We start from the raw sequence: 14,177 nt of genomic DNA on the forward strand, positions 1-14,177 counted from the left end.
ATGTCGAACTAGAGTCTGGCAGGCCGAGCCGATGAAAGCTCACTGAGCTCCGCCCCCCAAATGGACTCCTCCGACATCCGTAGCCACAGGCCAGGAGCCACCACCCAAGGAAGCTCCCCAATGATGGCTTGCGGCCACCATCTCGTTCAGCTTTTTGCACCTTCTCCAGCCTTGCTCCCATGGCTACACAACCTCAGCAGAGCTCCTCCTGCTCCCAGCCCCTGGAATGCTGTGCACGGCCCAGAGTAAGAGGGCTCCAGCACTTACCTGTGGTGGCTCCTCCTTCTCACGTAGGCAAAGGAGGAAGGGCAGGCAGGGACCAAGGCTGGAGGAAAAGGCAGAAAAAGAAAGAAAGTGAGGGCAAAAGGGGCTGGTCAAAAGTGAAGGAACACGAGCAGCTTATGGTCTGCAGAACACGTTACCCCGGGGGAGGAGAGGAGAGTGGGAGTGTTAGTCCAAGGACAAAGTAGCTGCCATTAGTAGTCGCTTGTTCTACAGGAGATGTGTTGGATTGTGTTTTGCCAAATGCAAAAAGAGTTCTTTTATACTTTCAGAGGCAATAGCAATACAAGCGGTAGAAGTTTACAGATTTATTGTTGAACAGGTCAAAGATTCTGGCTACAATATAGCTAAGCAATGCTGTACGATATATCTTACATCCACGTTGCCGTCAGAAGTCCTAGAAAAGCACCAGCAGAGCGTCTCCGGGCAGTCGATTTCTCTACAGTCAAAGCAGCAGCTCCAACCTCTCTCAGCCCCTGGCTGCCTTTCACTGTAGCTAGGAGTCTTGGGAAGGGTTTTTATACATAACTTCCCCTGGACTACGTGCAGCCTTGTACAACGCCTTAATTGATGGCACCTGTGGCCTCAGTCTCATGATGGTCACCTTTTCCCATTAGCCAGTTCAACGTAGCAGTGTCTTAATGGATCCTACCTGTGGTGTGACGATCTTACCTCGCTCAGACCGAATGGCTAGCTGCCAAGCTGATGCAATAGGAGACCCTCCTGTATTCCAAGGCCATCTCATCCCAAGTACAGGTATAGCCTTGAGACATCAATTATTCAGCATATTGAAGGCTTTTAACCCTTGTGAGACCTGATTCTGAAAGCCAGAGAGCAAAGAGGCACTAGAGGCACAGAAGAAGCAGTGATATTACGTCATTATCTCCTCGAGATACAATAGTCATCCGCATTTCCAATACAGACTACATAACTTCTCATCCTCAGCCAGCGTGGCCATGATGGTTGGGATTATTGCAATCCAGTCCATCTGGAGGGCCCCGGGTTGGAGAAGGCTGTTATTTTTATTTATTTATATAGCACCATCAATGTACATGGTACTGTACATAGTAAAAGAATAAAAACAGCAACATCCTGCCGCATAGGCTTACTTTCTAATAAAATCGTAAGAAAACAATAGGAAAGGGAAGAGAATGCACCGAATAGGCACAGGGGACAATAAAACTAACAGTGTGAAAGTAAGAACAAAGTCAAGTTCTAAAAGCTGTAGAAAAAAGAAAAGTTTTCGATTGAGCTTTAAAAACAGTAATTGAACTTGTGATCCTCAAATACTCTGGAAGAGAATTCCAGGCATAAGAGGGAGCAAGAGAAAATGGACGAAGCCGAGCAAGAGAAGTAGAGACTCTTGGGCGGGTGAGGAACATGGCATTCGACGAGCGAAGAGCACGAGCGGGGCAATAATGTGAGATGGGAGAAGAAAGATAGGAAGGAACTGGACTGTGGCAAGCTCTGAAAGTCAACAGGAGAAGCTTTTATTGGATTCTGAGGCGAACTGGAAGCCGATGGAGGTATTTCAGGAGTGGAGTAACATGATCAGAGCGAAGAGCCAAGAAGATGATCTTAGCAGCAGGGTGGTGAATAGAAACCAACGAACTGATGTGAGAAGAAGGAAGGCCAGTCAGGAGAAGGCTACAATAGTCCAGCTGAGAAATAACCAAAGTGGGAACGAGAGTCTTGGCAGAAGAATCAGACAAAAACAATCTCATTCTAAAACTGAACAGGGGAAACTTGCCAGCAATGGCTTCCATTTCCAGTGTTGCCTCAGGTGTGGGATGCTCTCCCCAGAGAAGCTCACTGGGGCCCCAGGCTGGAGCATTCTCAGCACCAAGTGAGGACCTTTTCTATTTTCCTGGGCTTTGTAGTCCCCCCTCCCCTCACATGCGTCAGAGCATTATAGATCACCATGGCTGTCCTCTGTTGTTGGTTTTACTCAGGTTTTAATTCTGTGGCAGTTTTAAATCAGGAATATGTTTTATTCTTATATTTTATAGTTTTAACCTCTGCTTTGTAAACCATCCAGACAGCTTCAGGTTATTGAGTGGTGTGGAAAGTGTGTAAGCAAGCAAGTACTGGACAGGTGCTCAGTAGAAGAGGCCCTGCTTTGGTGCAGGAGGCCCCAGGTTCAATCCCTGCACGTCTGGGGGCATCAAGGGAACATATTTGTGATGTTCTGCTCGCGAGATCCTCCCCTTTGTCCACACGTGTGCGCAACATCCCGGGAGGAAGGAGGGATGTGGCACCTGCCATTTTTTAAAACAGAAGATGAGCGCACTTACCCTCCAACAAAAGTGTGAGTACAAAAAAACCCAACCAGCTCCCGCTCCCAGCCCCAATGGGCATGGAGCACCTGAAGGGCTCCGTGCCCCATGCCCGTTTCCTGCCTCCTCGTGTTTACTTGTGAGGAGGTGGGACGAAGCTGGGGCGGGCGCCCACACGGCTCCAGTGGTCTTGGGATGATCCCAAGACTATGGGAAGGATAGAGTTTTCCCAGGGATTATTTATCCCTGGGAAAACCCATGCTCGTCCCCCCCTTGCCCCCGGGAACCCCTGTGTGTCATTTGGACATGCCGTGACCAGCCCGCATTTTCGGGCTGGTGCAGAAACAGCCTCAGTATATGGCAGGTGGTGATGGTCACTGCAAGATTGTGAGCTGGCTACCCTAAGGGGCCCACAAAGGAACCAGGAAAAACAGTGTGTGGGGCAGGTGGGGGGGGAGCGCGTTTAAACCCGCAAAAACTTGGGAGGATGAAGTGCAGGTAAGGCTGTGGAATTTTTCCGTAATGTAGTGAAGCCCACTGAATGGGTGGCCAGTGGGCACGTGGGTGGAAGGGGACCATGCTCTCCCATGTGGATCTGCAATCCCCTCATGTATGCATTTTGGGTCTGGGAGGGTTTGTTTGAACTCCCCTAATCTCTTTGCTGGAACGTTCCTAAATGGCGTGAGAATCCGAACGCGAGATGGGAATGTCCGCACTGCCTGTTTCTTTGTTTCTCTTTTCTCTCCTGCCTTTTCTGTCTTGCGCAATTCCGAGACCTTCGTCTCCGCTGCGTCGAGTCTCCGTGTATCTGGGGAGAGTGTTTGATTGGTTTGGTTTTCACGATGACTCGTGGCAGCGCCGGGCTGGATTCTGCAGAAACACGCTGGACCCTGATGGGAAAGGGAAATGCATTTTAGTTTAGACATGACTTAGCTTAACTTCCTACAGTAAGATGTGGTTGAATTATTCATAAATAAACTGTTTTACTCTGTACAGCACCATGTACATTGATGGTGCTATATAAATAAATAATAATAATAATAATAAACTATAAATGCGGGCCCATTTCTTCAGCAATTTTGCAAGTGGATCACTGGTGAATATTCACTTGCAAAGGCTCTTTAAAAATTCATCCACCATAGCAATCAAATTGACAGCTGTTTTGCAAAAGGAGAGAGGCGGGGACATATCACATAGCAGAAGGATGCGAGGGCGGATGACATCAAGAGACGTTTTACTGCTAAGCCAGTGTCCAAAACGTTTCCAACATGAGCAGTTTTCTTCTGGGGGAAATTGGCATGCACAAGCAAAACTATGATCTGATTCACTGGTAAGAACAGCCTATCCTGTATGGGATTGCGGTTCCATAGCATGGGATTGTCAGAGAAGCTAGAACAACAATCGGCAACCTGGTGCCCTCCAGATGTTTTAGATTACAACAGTGGAGGTTGGTGGCTCTGATGTCAGTGGGGCAGAGAATCCGCTCCAGGTTTCAGTCCAAAGCAGTCTATAGCTCCTTTAGAGTTCTGCCTGCTTCAAGCTGAAACTCGGAGCGGATTTATCACCTCACTGATTCAGCCACCAGCCTCCACTGGATTGCAACTCCCATCAACCCCAGGCAACATGGCCAATGGTCTGGGACTATGGAAGTTGCAGCTCAAGTTGCAGCATCTTCTGAATGAGAATGTTGCTCACAGAGAAGCGAGAGCGAGGGAGGGTCACCTCCTCCAGCCAAAGACCTGAATGCCATTTTGAAGGTTGTCCCGGGAGTCACACTCCAGTGGTTTGTGGGCCAAAGGCCGAAATACCCCAAATACCAGTACATGTTGGCTTAGAACTCTTGGTGGGAGGCCGTGCAGGGGTGGACATTTGTCTGGCCTCGCCACCCGACCTGAAAGCATGGGCGGCATTCCCCTAGGAGGTGGGCGCTGGCTGTCACGGGCAGCGTATGGGATGGAGTGGAATGGAATATTTGGAGCAGGGCATGGCAGCCTGACAGGGACAGTGAACAGAAGCACTCCACGCTGCAATGCTTTGTTGTAGAAGCCACTTCTCATCCTCTCCGACATTGTGCAGAGAAGAGCACCAGCAGTTTCTGTACAGGATGCATTTTTATTTTTAATGGTAATGTTTAGATGGCTTCTTCTTTCTTCCTTTTCTTTTTTTAAAGAAAGAAACCTGCGTCATTTTTTTTTGCAGGACTGAAACAACAGTTTCGTCAAGAGCTTTTAGATGGCCTCTCAAAAAGGAACGTTAGAAATGGCTTCCTTTCAATGCAATGGTTTAGAGTGCCTAGGGAAAATACAAAAGGAGCATGATCGAATGCACCTGACCAGTGGGGCGGGGGATCACATGAGAAAAGAAACACAATAGTGTGAGCCCATTAACTAGTTGGCCTTCTTACTGATAGGAGACCCTTAAGGGTGAATTTCTCTTCTGATTGGAGGCAGACTGAACTGCCTTCTGTCCTCCCAGCGAGACAGAGCCCCCGTTTTGAAGGTGGTGGTCTTGTGCCACGAGGCCCCTTGCTCCTGCACTTGCGTTCCTTCCTGGCATCTGCCCGGGAAGGAACGCAAGTGCGAACTTTCCGGCTCTGGAAAAACAAAAACAAAATAGGGGGGATGAGGAGAGGCACGGGGCCATTCCTCTCTCCATTTTTATTTTATTGCCTGTAATAATAATAATAAAAAAAACAGGGGGGGGGAGGAACGAGGCAGCCAGAGGAGGACGTGAGGAGAGGGACTGGGCCAACCACATCTCCTCCCTCCGGCTGCCCATTCCTCCCCATCCCACCCATTTCTTTTTATTTTTATTATCTGTATCCACGCAGCTGACAATATTTTTTTGAAAAGAATGGGGGGAGGAACTGCCTTATTCCTCTCCTCTCCCCCGTTTTTTTTTTTTTTTTTTTACTTTTGCAGAGGCCAGGGCCACCCATGGCGACCAATCAGGGGGCACCATGGACTCCACTGCCCAAAAGTGCCTGACCTTCTTGGAGCGGAGTTTCCAGGCTTTGCCCCCGGATGGCTTCGCAACGGCGGCTGCGTCATGTAGATGATGTGCCGCTACTGCGAAGCCACCCCGGGGCAAACCCTTCGTGTAGACATGCCCGGACTTATATCAGCTTTTGGAGATCTAAGAATCCTTTCCTTCAGCTAGCTGCCATGGACTAGCTAGCAGGGCTTTGAAACACATGGTGTGTGCGTCCCCCAGATGGGGCATCCCAAACTGATAGGCTTTTCCATAGCCTCCATAATTACATTTCCTCCCTTAAACCCTTTTCCTGGTACGCAAAGGATCTTAGGAGCGCTGCCGCCCGGGGTGTGATTTAGCTAACAACAACGACAGCTTTACGCTTCAGGGGATAATTCGAGGGAAACAGGTATGTGGGATGAAGTCTTGAATCGCCAGGCTGACTGTCCCCTGGAAGCCCCAATGCTTTCTCTGTAGAGAGATTAACTGCTGCCACCCTGCAGCAGAGAAAGGGTGAGGTTTCTTTAAACGTGGCAGTGAGCCACTGCCATAGAGGCCACACTAGCGTCACAGCCATAAATGGGCGCTGGGATCATGGAGCTGGAATGGGTTACGTGCTGCTAGTATCATGTAGGCTTTTGATTACATCTAGGACTGTTGAGACAAATAAACATGCAATGGCTGATTTCCCCAATTTCGGAAATGTAAAATCCAGTTGTTACTCTGATTTGACACCAACGTTACCACAACACACAGATTCCTTAGTAGGCAGAGAACATACCTGGACAGGCTCCTATAGCCTTTTCCTTTTCCTTTTTTCTTTTTGGTAATATACCCTCTGCAGCGCCCCAATGTAACTTCCAACTGTGCTAATACGAAAACAGCGATGTTTCACTTAATCTATGAGCAGCTTGCCTGGGGCTTGGAACTTTATTAAATGTGTATGTCAAATTTATGTCAGCAGGCCACTGGGAACAGACGTGCAACAAACTCACAGCTAGAGGAAGCGTTTCTTTCTTGTAATGCGGTCTCTTCCTGCATCACTGTGTTTACTCAGGGTTCTTGTGGTATTACAGGGGAGCAGATATTGAAACAGATCCTTCTGTGGTAACAGCATGAAGGTGGGGGTGGGAGGTGGGTTTTCCTGCTCCACAAGACAGGCCATTTTTAACAGCCAAGTTAACTCACACCCTGCATAGCAAAGCCCCATTCAGAAGTCTCTCTGCCCCCCCCGCCCCCCAGAGACAATTAGAATTGCATGAGCCTGTTGGTCTCTCCCTCCCCATTGCATTCTTGTTGCCATCTATGCAACCCTCCGCACATCAGGGCTGAGCAAGGCTGTATACTTGTGCTATGCCTACTTTCGGTATCCAGAACGTTTTCACCCCATCCTGCCAGAAAGAATTCACAGCTCTAACAGACAGTTGCCTGTACTTCAGGCTCTGCCTCCTCATTCACTAGCAGAGAGCCAAAGAACACTGGGAGGCTGAGCCCGCCTTCCGCCCCCCCCTGCATCTCCCATGAATAACATCAAAACAAGGTGGAAACCGCCTCAGCCCCATCCATCAGCCAGGGAAAGCACAGCTTCAGGGAGCTTGTTTCGCCTTTCCCTGCCAGGAGGAACTCCTGTAAGAACTTTGAAATGAAAAAAATGGTGCCTGCGTTGTTCTTTTTCCCTCTTCCCTCCCAATTCCTTTTCCTTTTGTGTCACGTCTTTCAGCATGTAAGTGTCTGAGGATAGGGACTGGCTTATTATTAATCTCTTCTCTAGGAGCCTGCTTTTGGCTGAAGAGCGGGATAAAACGCTGTGAATGAATAAATCTGCAATGGAGAGCAAACGCTACCTTTGTAGGCTCCTCACTCAATCTGGAACCCTGGGAGGGGGGGAATCATAAATTTGCAAGGAGGCTAGATGAACGGGAAAAGCCCCCTTTCCATGTCCCCAATGCATGGAAGGCTGCGGGGATGGGCAAAGGGGTCACAAAGAAGGGGCCCCGGGACACTCTCCCCCTCACACCATCCTAATTGCTGAAAGGTGAACATCTAGAACTTTGATTTGCTCAAAGAGATGTTATCAGCTAGCAGAGTAACTACTTAGCAAAGTGCCACTTGCAGAGGTTAGACATTGCTGAGGACAGTGATTCAAACTTAGGTGGGGGAGGGGGGTGATGACAACACACCGCTTTATTGATTGATTGATTGATTGATTGATTGATTGCATTTATATCCCGCCTTTTTCCCTCCAAGGAACCCAAGTCAGCATACAAAATCTTCCTCCGCTTCTCCATTTTATCCTCACAACAACAACCTTGTGAGGTAGGCTGGGCTGAGAGTGGCCCAAAGTCACACAGTGGGTTTCCATGGCTGAGTGGGCACTAGAACCCAGATCTCCCGACTCCCAGTCCAACACTTTAGCCACTACACCACACTGGCGTACTTGTGTGTCTTTAACAGAAGCTTAATATGGGGAAGTCAGCAGGTGAAGCTTTTCACAACATGGAGACAAATGACTATCACCTACTGAAGTCACGTTATTTTGGATATTATGGAGCTGGAAAAAGTGCAGAAAAGGGCAACTAAAATGACCCAGGGGCTGGAGCATCTCCCCTATGAGGGAAGGTTACAACGGCTGGGATTGTTTAGCTTGGAAAAAAGGAGGCTGGAGGGAGACATGATAGAGGTGTACAAAACTATGCCTGGTATGTAGAATGTGGATAGGGAGACATTTTTGTCCCTCTCTCAAAATACTAGAACCCGGGGTCATCCCATGAAGTTGATTTGTTGGAAATTCAGGACAAATAAAAGGAAGTGCTTCTTCACACAGCCCATAGTTAATTTATGGGATTCACTACCACTAGATGTAGTGATGGCCACCAATTTGGATGGCTTTAAAAGGGGGTGGGATAAATTCCTGTAGGTGTGCTATCTCCAATATTTGAGGCAATAAACCTGTGTGAACCAGTCGCTGGGGAACATGGGTGGGAGGGTGCTGTTGCACCCTGTCCTGCTTGTCCATCCCTGGTCAACAGCTGGCTGGCCACTGTGTGAACAGAGTGCTGGACTAGATAGACCCTTGGTCTGATCCAGCAGGGCACTTCTGATGTTCTTAAGTTGCTGTTGATGGCACAGCTACAATGGCCAATTGGAAGGCCGTCAGCCATAACCATGATCATGATCAGATGTATTCAGACTCACCCAATTGGTCAGCTAAAGCAATGCTGTCCTTTTGGGCTTGCACCTGGAATTGCTCGAAGGCAGTACAGAAGCATGAGTGGGCTGAAGCTTTGCTTTGGCAACAGAACGGAAACAGATGCCTGGCTGACCAATGGGTCTTCCGGGCCCCTGCGCATGCTGAAGGGCCCCGGTTCAGCTCCCACAGTGGGGCCCACTGACGCAGACAAGACTAGCCAGGCCTGCCCTCTTCCGCCTTTAGCAGTGGCTTGATCTATGGAGATCAACAGGTGAAGCTTTTCATAGCAGGGATATCAAGAACCGCACCGCTCGCCTTCTGCAGATCAAGCTGTTGCTAAAGGAACAGGCACTACCGTGGCTTTTTGAACGGCTCATTTGTTTTCAGGCAGCTTCCTGAAAATAAACATGTTGCATCCTGAAAACATGTTTCTCTTCTTTCTGCCTTGCTGTGGATGCTTTACCACCTTCTGGTTTTTTGTTTTTGTTTTGTTTTTTTGTTAAACAGCTGGCAACATTATGGGCCAAATGTCGTGGTGAACTGGTTATATCAGTCAGATCTATTCACTATAAACGGGATCAGGAAAAAGCAGAAGTTTTGAACAGATTTTGACCCTGAGAGTCTTGACTAGGGAGAGATATGGAGAAACATATCCGAAAGGTAGTAAAGGGAAAGAACGTTCCTGCTTTCCAGCAACATCCATTCACAAGATTTTAGCAGGAGTGTGCTCTTATGGCACTAGGTATAAAATCTGTGCATGGAAGTGCTCCAGCTTGCAGGTGTAGGGGTGTGTGTGTGTGTGTGAGAGAGAGAGAGAGAGAGAGAGAAGTGGATATTCCCATTGGAACAGCCACTCCCCCCCCCCGAAATCCCCATGGAATTGATGCTACATCATCCTAGAGTGTCATTCCCTAGAGGCATTTGCAGTAGCTTTTCAAAGCAATGTAGACTAAGAGTCAATGTACTTTATAACACACCAGCGTTATACTGTGCAATCACTGCGAACTGCGTCCAAAGGACTCTGAAGTTTTCCAGCTTATATTCTGTTTTGACTGTGAAGTACTCCCATGCATCCTGCTTTAACTGAGCTATAAAGCCAAAAGACCCGACCTATTTTGCTACTAGTTTTGGAGCAAATCATTTGTTGTTTTCCGAGCGGCCACTGGGGGTGCAGGAGCAGGATTTGATACTTTTTAAACAAATGCTTATATCTGCGTAAGTTTTTAAAATAAATACATCAAAATTGGCACAGTAATAGATATTAAGGAGAGCTTTAAGCATACCAAATTCAAATCGGATTGGGTCATCCATTGATTTGTTATTATTATTATTTTTTACATTTCCCTCCTTAAACCCTTTTCCTGGTATGCAAAGGATCTTAGGAGGGCTGCCGCCTGGGGTGTGATTTAGCTAACAACAGCAACAACAACTTAGCACTGTAGGGGATAATTCAAGGGAAACAATTGCATGGGATGAAGCTATGAAATAGACCCCCATCCCAGCATCCCCGCAGGGTGGCCTCAAGAACTACAGGAGCTGCCCATCTTTATTCTGCTAGGATAAGACGTAGGAAAAGTTAAAACTCTCGAAAGGAACTCTAACCCTAATAAAAGACAATTGGTGGTAGGAGAGAGATGCTTCCTGATATCAAGATTGGTTTTCTAACGCTTGTGGTACAGAGACGCAAAGCGCAGCAAGGGATAAATAGTAAGACAAATTTTATGCCTCCAATTTCCATTTGAAAATTGAGCTCTCAGAGTAGAGCGAGAGGAATGGAGGCTTATTTTGCCATCTGATTTTGTTAGTCAAAGAAAACCTGCTGCTTATTAAGGAGGTAAATAGATACATCTATTTGAATTTGTTGTCCAGATTAGTTCACATTCTACTGACCAGAATAGCAGCTGCCTGAGAATGAGCACAATATGATTAACACTGGCTGTATGGGGAGATTTAGAGAAGGAGAGAGGAACCCACCAAGGGGCTGGCCATAGGTCTTCTTTGCCCCACAGTGGCTGCAGGGTGGTGCTGCGTCAGTTATACAACGCAGCCGCCGACTCACAGCCACTGAAGGGCTTTTCCCTAAAGCTGCTCCTTAAAAAAGTTGGGGACTTTTCCTACTTTTTCCTTGACGTGAGGTCACCACGGCCTTTCCGCCATGTGACTAATTTATTCTTGTCCCTTCACCAAACGAACTCACCTAAGAGCTGCCCATGCAGACATCAGCCATGAAATAAATAACATGCAACTTCCTCTGCGTCTGGCTGTTTCCTGGCCTCAGTAAGACAGGAGGCTTTGGCTGAAACCCCGAGTTGCACTGGGGAAGCTAGGCAAAGGCGGGGAAAAGTGAGGAGGATCTCAGTTAAAAGACTTGCAAACGGAAGCACCTTGTTCCTGACCCTGGGCATAGACCGAAGCTCACCTTTTCCCCACAGAGCAACAGCACACATTTTTGAGGCGTGCAATCCGTGTCCTTGTTCCAACTGTCCAGATGGCAACCGGTTGGCAATGGGGACAGAAAGAACGGCATGGCAGTGGCACTGCAGCTCAGGCGCCCCTTCTGTGGCCATATTTCACCCCTGAGATATATTTGTTGACACAGGGATTGCGTTGAAAATGGCTCTCCTACTGAGCGAGACACACAATACCCCCTCTTTTTGTTTCTTAAATGGAAAACAGGCATAAACTGCCTCACTGGTGCAAGTGACAGTTTGCCCCCGTGTATTAAATGCAGCTAGACAAGAGCACGAACAGAAGGTATTTTGGAAGCTAGTGGTAATTTTGACATATCACGTGGGCAGCAATTTTGCCCTGACTTCCCCAAACATCCTTATATTACATGACATACACGTAAGAGCTTATTTCCTACATGCACACAGTCTGGAGAGGATGAAGTCTGAAATACCTCACTATTTCACGCCAAAGGAATTGGAGTTCTAATCCTAGTTTTTCAGTTTCCGTAGGACTCTGTCCTGAGGAAGTTAATGGTATGGGGTCTAGGCATGAGCATCCCAGTGTGAAGCTGGTGTGCAAAATAGTTCTATTGGTAGCGTGGGCTGACCTGCTGACTGGCAACAGTTGAGTTCTTGGGTCTGTGCACATAATGAGCTTAAACGGCAACAGCAACATGTCTGAAAACAGCTTTTTATGTAGAAGCTGCTGCAGAAGCTGTACTGTGCACGGGGGAAGCTTCATCGTTGGTCGTGCAATATGCCGTGGGCATTGATAGACCAGGAGCCCGTCTACACTTGTCTAGATGAAACGTAACAAGTTGGCAGAGATGACGTCAGCAGTCACGTGATGCTGTTGTTGTTACGTTTCTCCTGACTTTTAAAACCGTTCCACTTTCTGTTAAAATCGTTTTAAAACTAACAATGTGCCCCAACCTTTCGTTGTATTCAATGCCGTCTTTCAAAGTCATGTCTTGTGACCATGGTCTTTGCTTCCTGATTAGGACAAGTGAGGGCTTTTCTAGGGGAGGGAGAGCTGGCACAACGCGATGAGGGGGAGGGGGAGGGGGAGGGGGAGGGAGGGCGGTGAAAGAGGGGACAGAGGCTTAATTTTTTTTAAAAACCGCTTATCTTTCGGGGCGCACGTGGCCCCTTTAAGACGCTGCAGGGCTTCCCTCGTCCCTACGCGTCGCCCCGCCTCCCTGCCAGCTTATCCCGGCAGGTCTAGCTCAGAGTCACCGGAAGAAGGAGGTTTACTTCAGAGCCGGTATGAGCATAATGAAGAACGTTCTAAAGAAGAGTGTGCCCGGGTAAAACGATAGAAGAAAAGGTATTTCGATTGACTCGGCTCAAGTTGCATTTTGTAATGTAGCAAGGGAGGACTCAACAATGCACTTAAACAACGGTGTAATGAGTAGTGTAGATCCTGCCTTGGAGCTGATGAAAGTTGCATCCAAAGCCACTGATGCAAGCTGTCTTGAACAGAAATAAAAGACATGGTGAGTTCCAACTCAGAAGCCATGAATCCGCAAGGTTATTGCCTATCTGTGGGCAATAATAATGGCCTCCCTTACACGGTTGTTGTCAGATTCATAGGATGATCCTTACTATGGAACTTTGAACATCCAGAGGGTTAGATAAATACCTACCATATATACTAATAGCAAGCTAAATTCTCTGAGTGCTAATCCTTACGGCACCGGTCACATGCAAGATGGAAGTATCAGCAGCTATGGTTAAGCTAGTGCAAAATAAAATGGAACTATTTCTTCTAGCAACTCAGAAACCATGGTTCTATTAATGCAGCCTAAAATTGTGTTAGCCATTTTTGAGCCTTGTCACGTTGCTGATTCATGTTCAGCTGGTGATTGACGCCAGTCACAGGATTCTTTTTGCATGTACTGCTACCAAGCCAGGTATCCCCCATCATATACCTGTGCATTTTATTTATTTATTTATTTATTTATTTGCCTAAATGTATAACTTTGCATTTGTCTCTGTTGAATTGCATATTCCTGGTTCTGGCCCAATTTCCCATTCTGTTGATATCATTCTGAGTTGTATTCTGATCTTCTGAAATAATCACTATCCCAGTTTTGTGTCATCCATAAATTCCCTCCACCTATACCTTTAAGTTATTGTTAAAACTGTGGAAGACTATGTGTTGAAAAATATATCTTTTGGCCCACTGGCATAAGTGGCAAGAAGCTCAAACCCCAATCAGCTCATGGTAAGTTCCAGGACCTTCATCAGAGGCTGCTGGGAGGTTATGCAAATGAGCTGGTACTTCAGCCCTTTGAAAGGATGACTCCTTCCAGAATCAACTGTGCCCACCATTGGGTTCTCTGGGCCGATGGATGAAGGGCAGGGAGAGAGAAGTGGCTGGGTGGGAAGGTTTAATCCCACTACCAGTACATTGGGGTGGGTGGGTGTTTCCTAATCCCAATCAGGGCCCCACGCACTTACATGGAAGTAACAGAAAAAGTGAAGATCACCCATAGCCAGCTCATGGCAAACCATGTTGTTTTCCTTGAACATACAAAAGACACATTTCCAAAGGGAAAAATTCCATCTGCTAATAGCTGCCCTGCCCTGCTTAATAGCTTAAAAGAAAATTGCCTTGCCAGTATTATGCAATTTTCAAATTTCTAATGCTCAGTCAACGTACATGAAAATCACTGTGCACATTTTGCCCTCCACAAAGCATGTCATTGATGAAGCAAGTAGTTGCATTAATTCAGATGCTTTTGTTATCTACCATAATATGATGGATTGCCTCATAGACAATTTAGATTTGAGGGACGCTATGAATTTCAAGCCTCTTTGACAGTTTCTTGGGTAAAATAAAAACCCATTATATATTCTATCCCATTTATGTCTCCATTCATAGAGAGAAAGGAAGTGCGAAATGTCCTTGAAATCTTTGTTTGGCTAGGAATGGTTGGAAACGATGATTAACGAAAGAGGGACTTCAAAGTGAGGACGGGAAGACTGGACATGTATTATGCA

This window comes from Elgaria multicarinata, chromosome 15 (genome assembly GCF_023053635.1).
Source record: "Elgaria multicarinata webbii isolate HBS135686 ecotype San Diego chromosome 15, rElgMul1.1.pri, whole genome shotgun sequence".
Lineage (NCBI taxonomy): Eukaryota > Metazoa > Chordata > Lepidosauria > Squamata > Anguidae > Elgaria > Elgaria multicarinata.